A 15,433-nucleotide genomic window follows, 5' to 3' on the forward strand; every position below is an offset into this window, starting at 1 on the left:
TCACTGTTCCATTCCTAGAATTTGGTCCTAATTCATAGATTCCAAGAGTGAATTAGAGTTCCAGCCATCATATTTCAATTCCAGGCAGAGGATATAGAAGAAGAAAGGAGAGTAATGAACAAAGCGTATAGACCTGCTGTTTTACATGTAGATTTCCAGGAAGTTGCCATACGACACTCCCACTTACATTCCATTGGCCAAAAAGGCATCTTGTGGCCACACCTAGGTGCAAGGAAAGCCCAGAAGTGTAGTCTTAGGAGGGGACAGTCAAAGGCTTATCTAAAAATTCTATTATCATGGAAGATCACAGGTTTTGGAAGCCATCCAACTTTTTCTGGCACACCCATGATTTGAATAACTCCTAGAATCCAGCCTCTTCCAAGAAATTATTTGAACTGATTAGAAAAGTACTGTGCTCTTATTCTTCTTAGTCTGATCCAGGGATTTCCTGATTTGCTTTCTAACTGGCTGCTTGGCCTTGTTTTCTATCTTCACACATCTGTTCTCAAGACTTATAATGATGAACCTAGCCTCATGTGTTGAAATCATGTTCTCTTTTATGCATGTGTGTAATATGATAAAATCTATTTCCATCTCAGTAAATGGCATTACTGCCTACCCAGTTGCTGAAACCAAACATTTTGGGGTCAACACTTGGGAGTCTCAAGGCCAGTCTTCCTCTCATTGCTTCTGTTCAATCCATGCCCAAGTCCTATGTTCTCTACCTCACACATACATCCTCTACCTGGCCTCTTCTCTCTACCTCTATGCCTCCACCTTGGTGCACACCACCACCAGTTCTTTGTCAGGGCTGCTGCAACTACCCTACTAAGTGGCCTTCTGGCTTCTACCTCCAACAACTCCTCCCCCAGTCCACTGTCCACACAGCACAGCAGGCAGTTACTGTTTGTTATGTTGCCCTGCTTCAGACCCTCCATGGCTTCCTGTGTGCTTAGGAAAAAATTAGGAATTCTTTTTGTTTCTCTGACCTCTACTTGGGGCAGAATTGTTTCCCCTGAAATTCATATGTTGAAGCTTTAACCCTTGTAGCTCAGAATGTGACTGTATTTGGAGATAGGGTCTTTTAAGAAGTGGAATTAAGATGAGGCTTTTAGGGATGGGCCCCCCATCCAGTCTGAGTGGCATCCTGATAAGAGAGTAGGACACAAAGAGAGCAGTATAAGGGATGAATATGCACAGAGGGACAGTTCTGTGAAATGGCATCTACAGGGTGCCATCTGCAGGCCAAGGAGAGAGGCCTCGGAGGAAACCAACCCTGCCAGTATCTTGATCTTGGACTTCTAGGTTCTGGAACCATGAGAAATACATTTCTGTTGTTTAAGCCCCAAGTCTGTGGTTTTTGTATGGCAGCCCCAGCACACTTAATATCACCTCCTGTGCCACACATGATCAATGCCTCTGGCTTCATACCCCTTCTCCCTCTCTCACTCTATTCCAACCATACTGGTCTCTTTTTGCATTCTCCTGGCAGGACCTTTGCACATGCTGCTCCTTGGAATGATCTGACCTTCACATCTTCTTAGGGTTCCCTCCAAGTCATTCAGGTCTTACTTCAAAATCACCTCCTTTGAGTGGCCTTTGCAATCATACCCCACCACTCTCTAAGACATGATTCTCTTTATTCTCTTCAGAGCACTTGCAACTATCTGAAGTTTATAGAGTTGGTTTATTTATTTGCTGGAATGAAAGCCCCATGAGAGCAGAGACGTCCTCTACCTTGATCACTGCCATATCTCCACCAACTAGAACAATGCCTGACACATAACGGGGCTCAAAAAATATTCATTGGAATGAATAAGTCGATGTATGATAAAATTAGTTTCAATATATGAATAATTTAAAAATTTTAAAAATAGTGCTTTGAGGGGAGGAACAAGTTCACCTTTTGCAGTAGTTTCTTAGGAGAGTCATATCATTTTTGACTTTTGATCTATCATACTTACCCTTGCCCCCAAGCAACTGAGCCCTTGGCTGTGCTGTACACACTCCACCCCATCTCCACAGATTAGTATTGACACCAGGTCTCTGAGACTTTCATGACATTACTAGTATCATTTTTCTACATACTACATGATATCATTTTTCTACATCGTTTTCTACATTTCATGTCTTGAGCTGAAATTTCTTTATTAGAATAAGGACTCAGTGAGAAAATAAACATAGCACAGGCTTCTACTAACAAAGCAAATGAAATCTCTCATTTAAATTAGGTCTAATGGAAGTGTTGAATCACTATATTGTACACCTGAAGCTAGTATAATGCTGTATGTTGACTAATGGGAATTAAAATAAAAAAAAAATAGCTCTAAATGTCTTAATACAGGTGACTAGGCAATAGAGGCTCTCACTGGGGATTCTTTCATCTTGAGGGGCTTTGAATACAAACTTGGTGAAAGTCCTATACTCTACCCAGTGTTTTTTGTTTTTGTTTTTTTTTTTATTCATGAGAGACACAGAGAGGCAGGGACACAGGCAGAGGGAGAAGCAGGCTCCATGCAGGGAGCCCAACGTGGGACTTGATCCCAGGACCCCGGGATCACACCCTGAGCCAAAGGTAGATGCTGAACCACTGAGCCACCCAGGTGTCCCTACTATACCCAGTCTTTAGAGAATACTGACCCTAAGAATATTTCTGAGTGAGTTAGAAAGGTCCACTTTAGTCATATGACCATAGCTCTTCTTAAAGGCTTGGAAACAGTCACAATTTATGGAGAAAGAGATTGAATGTCTTTCTTTGGGTTGGGAGCAGGGAGGCCTTGTTTATTGTTTGTGAGTGTGTTTGTTTGGAATAAGAGAGTTTAGTTTTAGGGCAGCCCAGATGGCTCAGCAGTTGAGGGTCTGCCTTCAGCCCAGGGCCTGATCCTGGAGTACCAGGATCAAGTCCCACATCAGGCTTCCTGCATGGAGCCTGCTTCTCCCTCTGCCTGTGTGTCTGCCTTTCTCTCTGTGCATGTGTTTCTCATGAATTTAAAAAAAAATTTTTTTTTAATCTTTAAAAAAAAAGAGCTTAGTTTTAGATGTACTTAATTAGAAGTAAAGTTGAGATATTAAAGAGCTATTGAGCAGAAGTTGGAAATGTGAGAATGAAGAGCAAGGTAGAGGCAGGAATGGCAACAGAGATAAATTACTACATTAGCAGAATCAGGTGGTGTGGGTTAAGTCCCAGCCAAGGGCCTGTCTTGGAACCAGATTCCCATACGGGCTCAATGTCAGACCTCAGAATTTTAGAAATGTACTGGCAGGACTTACCAATACATGCCTATCTTTGTTTTGTTGTTGTTGTTGTTGTTCTGTACCACCAATGATTTCTGCCTCGTATGGAAAACTATTGGTTTGTCCCCAGAGAGTTTTATCCCCACTTCCAGACCAGTCCCTGCTTGAAAATGGTCTATGAGGTCTACAGAAAAAGAATAACATGAAATCAACACAAAAGTTACCTTTGCCTTGTTTGAATTCTGTGAATACTACTTTAATCACAACTATTTGATGACACTTGCAAACGCAGCTCTAGTTAAAAGAATACAATGTCTATATAGGTAAGAGATACCAAAACATTGTGCGATATAGTCAAAACAACTTTCATTTTGAAATTTCACATCTAAGTTTCATTTCTAAGTTGGATGTCTTTGTGCTTTTCCAGCACCACATTTCTGTTCTTTGGGACATTAGGCTACTGCATCCTTATGAAAAGTGTTCAGAGCAGGAATCATGTGATACCCATCCATTATATTGTGCACTCTCAAGATGGCACCATATTTGGGATGATCATATTGTAGTCCTTGTTATCCTTGAGTAAGTTTTGCAAGAAAGGATCGTATTGAAATACATGAGTAAATATTTACATGATTGACTCTGATTGATTGGCTGATATTTAGTTACATCAGGGTATCTTGCAACACATCTTCACTTTGCTATTTGAACAATTACTATTTAAAGATTCTTTTTGTTAATAACCCCAGAATTTGTATTATGGCTTTTTGATAAGTTTTTAAATGTAACGGAGCAGATGCCTAAGAAGGGATATTTCGAGAGCTGGCTGAAAATTTCTGGGCTGAATTATCTTTAAAAAAATTTTTTTAAACTATTTTATTTATTCATGAGAGACACAGAGAGAGAGGCAGAGACACAGGCAGAGGGAGAAGCTGGCTCCCCACTGAGCAGGGAGCCCAATGCGGGTCTTGATCCCAGGCCCCCAGGATCACGCCCTGAGCCAAAGGCAGATGCTCAACTGCTGAGCCACCCAGGCGTCCTGAATTATCTTTTTTTTTTTTTTTTTTTTTTTTTGATATCGGGGTGAAGAATAAGTAGAATTGAGAAAGGCTTTCTTTAACACTTTAGCAATAATTATCCAACATAGCTGTCGAAGGAGAAAGAAGAAGTGCCTGTTGATGTTTGTGCCAAGTAATTTGCGCCAGCATCTCTGTGGTTTGTTGAGTCAGTTTCTGCTAGGTTTGCAGATGTAACCTAGAAGCATCTATGCTTTGCTGGGCTAAGTGATGGTACCGTGTAATGGTCCCTCAGACTCCCTTGTAAGACCAGCTTTCTAACCAGTTGCCCTCCTTTTGTGGTAAGCGTGCTAATCTTGAACAATATAGCAATGTCAGGAAAAACAGCAATGTCAGAATAGGAGAGAGGGAGACCGAGTAGCCACTCTGACAGCACCCCTAAAAAGAGGATACTTGTCTGCATCCAACATTACAGAGTCTGGTTCTCCCCTGTGGAAGCAGATATTGGATGTTAATGACTTGGATTACGTGAGCTCTAAATTATTAGGATTAGTTAATGCAACTGCCAGGTGACCTAAAGACTCAGGATAGTTAGTCCCTATGTTCTTCTCCCCGGAGGACTATGTGTAGGGAAAGCCGGTTATTATTCTGGCTGAACAGCAGTTATCCTAATATGATGTAATGAATGTGAGCTGTTTTGCTAGACCAGGATAACTTAAACATAAGTTGGCGACCCAGCCCTACCACTTACAGTGTGCAACTTTGCATAATCATATTACATTTGCAGAACCTCAGTTTTCTTATTTATAAAATAGGGTAGTAGTCAGTCATGCTATTGAACGGTACTGAGGATTATGGGACATAATATGTAAGTGCCAAGCACCAGGGTAGCTACTGATATTACAGTATTTTTATTAAAAGGTCACCTGACCATTAAATTTGAGCAGAGGCACCCTAAGAGGGCTTAATGTTTTGGAGTTTGATGTGTCTTGTTTCATGATCAGAAAGTCTGTGTCCAAATAATAGACACTCAACAGATTTGCCCAGGGCATTCTCTTCCCAGGATTCAGGTGGAAGTCATTCCTGCTCCAAGGCCTTTGCTTCCTGAGACTCTAGGCAGATGGCCCCCTTCTATGGATACAGTCCTCCTGTACATTATGAATTTCTTTTCACAGACTACCTTAAAAAATAAATTTAGCCAGGTCTCACTTACCTGTTTTAACAAACTTTCTGCCTTTAGGGTGAATTATGATTAATGCAGTCTTCCTCATTTTTTTTTGCATTGGTTGTACCAATTTATGCTTAGAGAGGGCTTTACTTACAGCAATAAAAATAGTAATTTTAATCTCTATCATTCATTAAGCAATTATGACATGTCTGCATTGTGCAAAGTGCTTTACATGGATTATCTCATTTAATTCTCGAAACAAACCTCTGAGGTAGATATTATCTTTAAGTTCAAAGTGAGACAAAGGGGCGTAGAGGGTTGGAGCAACACCTGGTAAACGGCAGAGCTGGTGTTATTGCAAACCTACATGGCCCCTGTGTTTAGGGGACACACTTTTCTTTGCGTTATAATTTGGTAGCTGCATTTAAAAGGTCTATCCAATGATTTGGGCCTTCTTTATACTCTATATTATTATTATTATTATTCAAATTATAATTTTAAATGTAAAGAAAAGTGCAGAAAATAATACAACGTGGCATACTCACCACTAATATTTAATAATACCATTTTCCTGTATTTAACACAAATTTTTAAAGATACAGGAGTAACCCAACCTGTCTCATCATTTCTTCATATTCCTTAATCTCCTCAGCAGAAACTACTATACTGAAGGCAAGGAGTATTCTTCTCTGCGTGTTTTAATGGTGTGTGACTTGTGTACATCCCTAAATAATTTACTATATTTTACTATAATATAATTTACTATATACTCTGTAGAGTTTAACAAAAACATTAGATTGTGAATCTAATAATGAAAGTTCAAAACTTTTTCAATCTGTGGGGTTTTTGTTCTGTTTTAGAAACGTCATGTTGTATGTTCCCTTTTGCAACTTTCCATTGAAATTTGTCTCTGTTGATATATGTGAACCTCATCCACTCCTATCGTATATATTCTAGTGTGTAAGCACTTTGCAATGCTTCTCTATTCCCACACTGCCGGGCATGGGCCCTGTGTTCATTTCTTAGCCCTGTGGACAATGCCTCCTTACACCCATGTGTGAACTGAGCACACACTCATCTTGGGTCAGTTATGTGTGTTGCAGATAATTTCTTCTAAACCGGGGTCAGCAAGCTCTTTTTGCACAGGACCAGATAGTAAATTCTTCAGGCGCGGTGGCCCACACAGTGCTGGTACAGCTATCCAACTCTGTCCTTACAGCGTGAGAGCGGCCGTGGGCAGCGCGTAGACAAATAAGCATGGCTGTGGTCCAGTAAAACCAGAGTCACAATACACACTCAGCTGGCCCCTGTTCTAGATTATTGCTTATCTTTTTTGTTTATGAAGCCTTTTGTTATACTGAACTTTGTATTTGAACGTAATCAGTTTTCTTCCAGTCTTTTCCTGTTTGATTGTGCTTTTGTGTCCTGTTCAGGACACTCTACCACTCATACCTGGTCTTATTAATACTTCCAAAAGCTTTAAAGTTTTGCTTTTTACATTGAAGTTTTCAGTCACCTTGGAATTTATTTTTGTGCAATATGAACTGTGAATCTGGTTTTAATTTTCCTCTCCTGGGTCAGTTGTCCTGGCCACGTATTGAGTGGTTCATCTTCCTCTGCCAATACCCATTTGTTTAGGGATAGCCCTTGTTACGTTCTGCGGACACAACACTAAGCCGGTACCTATTGGTTACTACTTATGTGAAGACTTGAGCCAGGTTTGAGACCTCTCCGTTGGGCAAAAATATAAATACTTGAGTGAGAGAGATACTCCCTTACGATCCTTGCTGAAGACACAAGGTATAATTAGTAACTTAATCTCATGACAGAGTATTGGGCAGGGAACACTCACTGCTGTCACAACCTCCAGATCACTGTGACTTCCCCCAATCAGGATGTATTTCTCAGTCACATCACAGACCAGGGTGAGTAGGTGGTGGGTAGGTGAGACTGCTTAGTTCCAAAGAGTCATCCAAGGACTTTAGCTCCTTCCATCTTATGGATTCACTATCACTTAGTGCCTTGGGGACCTCCAGGGGCCCTCTGCCATAAGATTGTTTATGATGGAGATAGAAAGCATATGGGGTCTTGTGGGAGGTTTTATCCGCCAGGTCTGGAGGTAGTGTGCATGGCTTCTACCCACATTCCATTGGCCAGAACTTAGTCAAGTCATGTGGCTACACCCAACGATGAGAGGTCCTGGGAAATGTAATGGAGCTAGAAGAAGAAATTGATTAGGTGAACAACAGGTGGATATAGGTACTCCATTCAGACCCAGATATGATTCATAGTAAGAGCAGGACCATATGTATTGTACTCTCCCATCTCCCTAGCAACCGAAACAGTGCCTGGCTTATGGTAAGGGTTTCATGAAAAGGAAGGAAAATCAAGGAAGGAAGGAAGGAAGGAAGGAAGGAAGGAAGGAAGGAAGGAAGGAAGGAAGGAAGGGAGGGAGGGAGGGAGGAAGGAAGGGAGGGAGGAAGAAAGAAGGGCAAGCAATACAGAACTGTGACTCTGTGGGGCCTGGATATCACCTGTCTCTAATGCAGCACCCCCCAATCTAAGCCTATTGTGGGTAGGGCTGGCGACCCACTCTGCTTCTAAGCTTGGCACTCAGTGGTTGAAGGACTGAATAGAAGGGAACCCTCAGTTCCAGCCAATGAGCAAAGTGGGGCTCCCTGGGCCTAGGGCATCTCCTGGGTCTCCAGTGAGCCACAGGAACGGACTGGAAGTCTTATGTTCTAAGGCTCTCAGTGGAGTTCTAAGAAGACAGTGTAATGAATGATAGGGCCAGAACCCGAGGACTCTCAGATAAAACCTTTTTTTTTCTGCCTCTTCTGCGAGAGCCCATGTTGGAAAAATATCCAGAGAATTGTACTCTGTAGTTATCAGTGGGACCTAATAAACCATTGCCAATTTGACATTTATATTTTCATGCAACCCACAATGAGCCATGGGAACTGCCTTCCAAGGCCCCTCCAAAAGTGCTGGCACAACCCAAGGTTTCTAAAAGATTGGGTGGGATGTGAATGTTTGGACAGATTAGATTACCTAAGTGTTTGCTGTGTGTAAGAATGGTCTGAATAAACTGTCCAGGGGTAGTTCTCAGAGTTGGATATGAATGTCTAAACTAGCTGCTCTGGAAATGACTCGCTCTCTATCCTCTTCACCTCTGAAGCACATGTGTGATCCAGAGAACTAGAAGTGAGGTGGAGCTATGGAAGGAAAAAGAGTGTTTGTCTTCTGTGGACCCATTTATTTCTTTGTACATATGATGGAATTTGGGAGAAGGTAATAAAATGTGCCCTTTGGAAAATTTGCTTTTCCTTAAGATTCCATGGTGGGGGGGGGGGGCCTGCAAAAGGGGGCAGCCCAATAGTGGAGGACTGGGGATGGTCTGGTTTCAATTTCTGGACCCACCACTTGGCACTGATATTTGACAAATTGCTCAACCTCTTGGAGCTCTGTTTTCTTCCTCTATACACAAGGGAAACCATAGTGTCTACCTTCATAGGGTTCTTACGGTGTTAAATAGGATAGGCTAACTCAAGTGCTTGATTACCAAAATGGCTGATAGGTGCCAAAGCCTTCTTGAAATTTCCAATTACTTTCACCTTAATTCCAGAGCAAAACCACTCTTCCTTAAAACATTTAAGAAAATAGAATATTGTTTCTCACTCAGTATTTCCCTTTGTCCTGGTTTCAGAGTGCCCGGTTGGTGGTGGTGCCCCATTAGAAATCAGTTAGGGTGGCCCTGAATATGAGTTTTGCTAGGTTATTAATGAAAGCTTGTTTTGCCAACAAATTACAAACGTGATTTTGAACAAGATTGAGAAAATTCTTTATTACAGGACTTTCCAGAGCTTTTACTATACTAATATGGATTTTAGATTTTTAAGAGGGCAGTTTAGTAATAGACATTACCAAAAAGGTCACAGAGCCATTTTTAAATTTGGAGGGTTTTTTTCAGATTTCTCTCTTGGTGCTGATGTTCTTGACAAAGTGCTTTGGGAAATGTTGACTCAGGGATTCGTGTTTGCTGAGCTCAAAGTTGGTTGGGTCACCCCTAGATGAACTCCCAGTTTCTCGAAATTGTCCCTTGAATGAATCACCTTCCCACATGTGTGTAAGGGTCATTCTGCTGTCACTCATAATAGCCACATCATAGTCTAACAGGATAATTCCATAATGCCTTACGTTTAGTATAAGATTTGGGTTCATAAAACACTTGTATATTTGGAAAGTACTAAAGACCATCTGTTATCCCAGACTGGAACAATCTTTAAATGATTTTTTAGTGTCTTTATATTATAGTAAATCCCCTTCTTCGAGCTCTTCCCTTTTCCTCTTTCCATCGGGGAACCACCTTCCAGAAGAGGGGACTTTGCTGTACAGCCCCAATTCTTCCCCTTCCCAAAGATCCCTGATATTACTAATCTTTAAAATAGGGGCATCTGGGAGGCTCAGTCAGTTGAGCATCTGCCTTCAGCTCAAATCACGATCCCAGAGTCCTGGAATTGAGCCCCATGTTAGCTCTGTGCTCAGCGGGGAGTCTGCTTCTCCTTCTCCCTCTACTCCTCCCCCTGCTCCTTCTCTCTCTCTCTCTTACTTTCTCTCTCAATTAAAATCTTAAAAACAAAATACATCAATTCACATTTAGGCCTTTTAACAGAGTACATTCCATCTTAGATTGGTAAAGAGACAAACAGCACATAAAAGAGATCTGAAGAGCCAGGAAACCTGTTCCTGGGATATTATTAAACTTTTTGTTCCACCAGGTTGTCAGAAAGTATGAGACTACTCACAGCTAGCAGTAGCTCACCCTTGACTTTAGGTGAAACCAGAAACCTTGTTACATGACACTGAATCATAGAATAAGAGAGTCATGGTTTCCAATTCTCTTTCAACCCCATACTACATCTTTTTTTAACCTCAAGGAAAATGCCTCAGTTGGGTACTAGTTATGCTTTTAACAATTCTCAAACTGGGCCAGCCTCTGGTAGTGCCTGACTAGAATTAATAACGTTGCTGGTTTTCTTTTGTATTTATTTTACTCTTATTGATGAAAAGTGACATAGGTTTTCTACTTACCATGGTAAGATAACATTTCTTTTGAAAACAGATTTTTTAAAACGTGAACACATAGAGATCTGTGTGATGGCAAAAAATGGTGAAGATTGGAGCTGCTATCATAACAGTTGCCATGTCATCTTCTGAATTTGGCCCTAAATACAGGTTATGTCATTTCACAAATGAGTAAACAGACAAAGCCGTGCAATGACTTTGACTCAGTTATTTGGCTAGGATGCCCAGAGCTGGGACCAAGATCTTGTGAATCTCCCTGAATCCTCATTAAAACCTCAATATCAGCCCTTTGTACTGAAATAGAAGCTTAAAGTAGCCTCTTACAATAGTTTTTCCTCTCTCCACAGCAATTTGTAATCATATTCCAAGAATAGATCAAAACTAAATGAAGTATTAAAATATTAAAAGCAGGGATTAATGTAAAAAGCACTGAAATAGGGACACCTGGCTAACTCAGTGGTTGAGTGTCTGCCTTTGACTCAGAGGGTGATGCTGGAGTCCCGAAACCCAGTTCCACATTGGGGTCCCTGCATGGAGCCTGCTTCTCCCTCTACCTGTGTCTCGGCTTTTCTCTCTCTGAGTATCTCATGAATAAGTAAATAAAATTTTTAAAAATAAATAATAAAAGCACTGAAATAAATGTAATTGCATTCTTAGAATGCTTTAACATCGGATGATAATTTTTAAGTGAAAATATTTAACCAAAAAACAGCTGAAACAACTTAAGACCTGTTAAAACAACAAGGAGGCTAATGTGAGCAAAGTAGAAAAGTATCTTAAAATGTTATAGCCAATTTAATATGGGCAAAAAAGTTACTTTCTTAAAACCCTGAAAAGTAGCTAAAACAAATACAAGCCAGAGTCAACAATCGCAAATGTGAATAACAATCAAAGCCCTTTAGAACGAAAGGGCAAATTTAGAACCGAGTAAAATGATAACATAGATTTCTTTTTGGGATTTTAATATGGGTCAGATTGAGTTGAAATCAGGCTTGGAGTATATTAAAATGCACCTACTAATGGTTTTTAAAAATCCACTTCAAGTCAGGTTAGACAGTGTTGTGGAGTTCTTCTTCTGCCTAGAAGGCATGGGTGACTTTTTAGGAACTTGGAGGGATTGTGCCGATTTGTACCTATTAACTCACTTGCTGGCAGAGAGGGTTTCCATGAGGTAAAGAGACCAGGAGGCTGAGATTGTAAGTGGGCTGACAAACTCTGTGCCTGCTGGAGAATATTTGCTCATCAGAACCATCCAGAAAAAAAGTAGGTGGGGGTGGGGTCAGGAAAAAGTGAGAAAATTTAGTCCAAGGAACAGACCAGAATAAGTTATTCATATTGATGAATCATTGTGATTTCGTCTTATTTTAAAATTTGCAACCCTGTCTGTTTCAGGTGGTACTGAGTAGTAGAATTCTAAAAACACAAATGTATTAGTTTAATTAATGCATAACAAATTATCCCCAAACTTAGTGGCTTCTGACAAAACTTCTGTGGGTCAGGAATTCATCAGTGGCTTGGCCAGGTGGTTCTCATTGGTGTCGCTCGTACAGTGACAGTCCAAAGGGAAGCTGACTGGGGCTGCAGTCATCTGAAGGCTTGACTGGGGCTGGGGGATAAACGTCCCAAGTGACTCACTCACCGGGCAGCAGTTTGGTCCTGGCTTTTGTGATTTCCTCTGCCCAGGGGCCTCTCCACAGGGCTACTGAGTACTTTGCTCACATGGTAGCTGGCTCTCCTCAAAGCAGGCAGTCAGAGAGGCAGCGTGGAAGGTGCGACACTCATAATGTCCTTGCCGGAGAAGGCTTAAATCGTTACCTTTGTCATTCTGTGTCAGATACGTAGACAAGTCCTGAGTCAGCGTGCGGGGAGACTGTGCAGAGGTGCAAACAGGAGGGACACTGGTCACGCAGGCCACTGGAGAGGCTGTATAGCACCACAAAGAATTAAAGGTCATGAAGAGAGCAGAGAAACCCCATGTTTGCTCTCTCCAACCCTGCAGGGGCAGGAAGCCCATGAAGTAGACAAATGACGGCAGCTTGGAAAAGGAGAAAGAACCAGCTAAATCCCAATGAGGCTGCTTGGAAGGAAGATGGGATTGTTCAGACAGCCAGCAAGGAACTGAGTGGGGAGCATAACAGGAGAGAGGTGGGAAGTGGGACAGTTTGAATAACCCATTCAGTTCTCTCAGATTCCCTCAAAACCGGCTGCCGGGCTTCAGGCTGGTTTGGGTCCCAGGAAGGTCATCTTGTGCTGAAAGCTATGGGTGTTGGATACTATAGCAGTCCCTTTTTTTTTTAAGATTTTATTTATTTATTTTGATAGAGAGAAAGAGAGAGAGAGAGAGAGAGAGAACAGCAGGGGGGAGGGACAGAGGGAGAAGCAGACTCCCTGCTGAGCAGGATACCCAATGCAGGGCTCGATCCCAGGACCCCAGGATCATGACACAAGTGTAAGGCAGACACCCAACCACTGAGCCACCCAGGTGCCCTGCTATAGTGGTTCTGTACCGTTGAATAGTATCAGTGTCCCCAGCAGCAAGGGAAAGGCTTGGTGGTGGGAAGAAAGATTAAAGAGGAAGCAGCAATTATCAAGGGCCTCTATGGCTCTGCTCTTCCTCTTGGTTTATCACAAGATGAACAATAATCTGATTCTTCAAAACACGCACAGAGCCTTTTTTTCTCATAAGGAATATATTTCTCATAGGAACTTCAAAAAAAAAAAACACAGGTAAATAATAAGAAGGAGGTCGAAGTAATTTGTAATTCCACTCCTCAAAGAAAATTATGCTTTCTGTTTTTCCAGTGACCATATGTATCTCACCATCCCTGTGTGTGTGTGTGTGTTGGCTTTGTGTGTAGTGTTTTTACCAAAGTAGTGTTGTGCTACATACAGCAGTCTGCTTCTCTCATGTTGATACTCATGTTGAACGTATTACAGTTGCTGCTATTTAATGTTGATCCTTGATCCCCGAATGGATGATTCTACTGTAGAAGGTTTCTCAACCTTCTTATTTATTTATTTATTTATTTATTTATTTATTTATTCATTCATTCATTCATTCATTCATTCATTCATTCATTCATTCATGAAAGACACAGAGAGAGAGAGAGAGGCAGAGACACAGGCAGAGGGAGAAGCAGGCTCCATTCAGGGAGCCTGATGTGGGACTTGATCCCGGGTCTCCAGGATCACGCCCTGGGCTGAAGACAGGCGCTAAACCACTGAGCCACCCAGGGATTCCCTCAACCTTCTTATTTGTTATTGCTATGCTAGGGAGCCCTTTGGATACCGGCATGAATTTTAATACTGCAGACACATGTATGTCTGTTTATAAATTGTCCTTCTTTGTAAGGAGCATATAATTGTAACATCTCAGGTTGTTTTTTTTTTTTTTACCCCCAAAGAACAAATATTTGCCCCCTGTGACACTGCATACACTGTAGCTACATTTTATATAGCTTTATGGTGTGTGGTGTGTCATCATATGAGCGTATATACAATGTCATGTACAACGTTGCAGCAAACTCCTCACCCATGTTCAGGTATCATTTCTCTCATGCTGAGGAATCAGACCTGTATCCATAACCTCCTGTGGGATCCCACCGTTTCCTTTTAATTTCACCACTGAGTGTTCTCTTTACCCTTCCGTTCAGTAGTGCATGAGTACCTGCCTGGTGCCAGCCAGTCCTGATTCTGGCACTGGTAATAGAGAGATGACTGAAAAGCCAATTTTATCTCTTCACGGCCCATGCCCACTGGAAGGTAGCAAGCAAATGTAAGGATGAAGAGGAGGCAGGGAACTTGGGTGCCCAGAGAAATCCTCAGAATGGTCTAAGGGGCTCAAATATGGGTTATGTCATAGCTCCTGTCCTCCTTGGAATTCAGGTCAGGGCGTAAGATCACATGATTTGTGGTTGTTGCGAACCTCAGTTTCCACATTAGTAAAATGGGCTAGCCATACTGACTGCACAGGGATTTCTTTAAAACCTTCTGCAGTGGGAAGTCAGAGGAAATGCTAAATTAGAGCCCATTTGACTCATAAGTGTGACATTAATTAAACAAACAAAAAAAAAACTGTCTAGGAACTCTGGATAGTTTGTCCTTAGGGACACTGTGAGTTTATGATGACATCAAAGCTAGAAGGAAATAAAGATTTTCACTGGGAACTCTTTTCTCTCTCACCCCTGAATAATTCTAATGATATGCATGTAAAATACATTATGGCAAATCCTTTAACAATTTCCGCCTCAGTAATGTTACATCCTGGTAGAGCAAGAACATCTGCTTAATAATTTCTTGCAAATGCTCTGCAGAGCTGCCAGGGGTAGAATTTGGTCAGTTGGGTATAGCATGAAGCGGATGGCGTGGGAGAAGGAAGGACATGGTTTGAGCACAGATTCAACCACCAATGTGACTTGAGGCAAGTGATTTAACTTTTCCAAGCCTCAGTTTCCATATCTACAAAGAGGAGATAAAAATGATGTTTATATACCATACAGGGTTGTTGTGAAGATTCAGTGAGCCAGTGAATGTCAAGGGTTTAATGTTAATATCTGGTCCAGAACAAACGCTCAAAAAATTGTAGGTGATGATGATAGTGGGAGTGATGTTGATGGTTGTGGTGGTGATGGTGGCTGTGGTAGTGGTGGTGGTGATGGTGGTGGTGGTGATGATGATGGTGATGATCATGATGGTGGTGGTGACGATGGTGATGGTGGTGGTGATGATGGTGGAGATGATGATGGTGGTGGTGGTGATGATGGTGATGATGGTGGTGATGATGGTAGTGGTGGCGGTTCTGTGGTGGCAGTGGGGATGATGGTGGTGCTGGTGGTAGAGATGATGATGGAGTTGATGATGATGTTGTAGTGGTAGTGGTGGTAAAAGTGACGATGATGGTGGTGTGATGGTGATGGAAAGTGAAAAAATATGT

General features: G+C 41.7%; 1 protein-coding gene across 2 annotated transcripts in view; it reads left to right on the forward strand.

Moving 5' to 3' along the window:
- THSD4 (thrombospondin type 1 domain containing 4) overlaps positions 1-15,433 on the forward strand; it is a 573,677-nt gene that overhangs the window by 172,934 nt on the left and 385,310 nt on the right. The gene's annotated exons all lie outside the window — the stretch shown is intronic.

Source organism: Canis aureus, chromosome 32, assembly GCF_053574225.1.
Source record: "Canis aureus isolate CA01 chromosome 32, VMU_Caureus_v.1.0, whole genome shotgun sequence".
NCBI classification, from domain to species: Eukaryota; Metazoa; Chordata; class Mammalia; order Carnivora; family Canidae; genus Canis; species Canis aureus.